Here is a 1,452-nt window from a genome sequence, read left to right on the forward strand (position 1 = left end):
ATGCAGACTGAATATATAAACACTCATATGCAATGTTGCCTTTATTTATTATATGTTAGGACAAGGTTTATGGAAAAGCTTTTGTGAGTGCGGTTGTGACAAGGTTATGGAATTATTATGTACCATTTATATATTGTTTTTTGTACTGGTTCATCTCCTACTATTTCTTGCTTTCTTTATATTTTATGTTTCTCGAATCCCTCTAAAAGTTAACATATACTGTGAAAAAAAATGCAGACTGAATATATAAACACTCATATACACTAGGACAAATATTCACTAAGGGTTTTAAAATTGCTTCACTTGTGTGAGGTTATTGAGAAAAATTATGGCATTATTTTATGTGATTGGACATGATTGAAAATATATTACTGATTCCCAATGCGGCGTCATATGGACAACTTATTGAATACCTCTGACGTGTTAAAAGCTCTAGGTGCAGTTGCATGTGGACAACTTATTGAATACCTCTGACGTGTTTAAAACTCTAGGTGCAGTTGCATGTGGACAACTTATTGAATACGAACTGATGTCTTGAAAGGTCTAGGCGTAGTTGCAATGATGGCTTGAAAGCATGTGCAATTATTATTTATGTTAAACTTTTATGGGTTTAGAACATATTATTGTATATAGTGAAACTAATTATTGTATTATTACAAATTATATATCGAATATTATCCGAAATATACGTGTTAACGTGAATTAGGGTTAAGAGGAAAGTGAGTTATGTACAAATAATTTTGATTTTGTCATTATCTGGGCAAATTTTGGATTTTCGTATAATTTATTACCTATTTCCACAAATTGTTGCACTAAAAAAGCCAAAATAATAGCAAGAGGACACCTGGCGCGATCTCAGCCCGTCACTTATGACTACTTGCACAGCTGTACGTCAGTGAACATGGCCACATCCTCCTTTTTTACCCTAAATTATTATTTTATTACTTTTCCTTACAAAAATCAGAACTAATTACACAAAAAATATAAAAAATATCCGAAAATTGCTACCATCTCATTGACACTCCATCTCCCTTGCTGAATTCTCCGAATCATTGTTACGCTGTGTAAAAATTATTCTTGGCATTAACGGGAGATGCTTGTTGAAGTAGGTTATTGAAGTTGAAGTTAACAAACATCAATACTTAGGGTTAAGAGGAAAGTGAGTTATGTAAAACAATTTGGATTCTTTCATTGCAAGACGAATGATTTATAGGTTGTCCTAGTTTTATGACGTCACAAGGAGGCCGGAGTAATTTTCGGGGCATTTCTAGGAATTTCCTACCATTTATTACCTATTATCAAGGATTTTTCCACGAAAATAGCCAACCCTAAATCAAAAAAGACACCTGGCGCAATCTCAGCAGGTCCACCTTTCACCACTTGCACAAGTGTACGTCAGTCAACAAGGCCACATCCTCCTTTTTTACCCTAAATTATTATTTTATTCCTTTT

The sequence above is a fragment of the Prunus dulcis genome, chromosome 5 (assembly GCF_902201215.1).
Source record: "Prunus dulcis chromosome 5, ALMONDv2, whole genome shotgun sequence".
NCBI classification, from domain to species: domain Eukaryota; kingdom Viridiplantae; phylum Streptophyta; class Magnoliopsida; order Rosales; family Rosaceae; genus Prunus; species Prunus dulcis.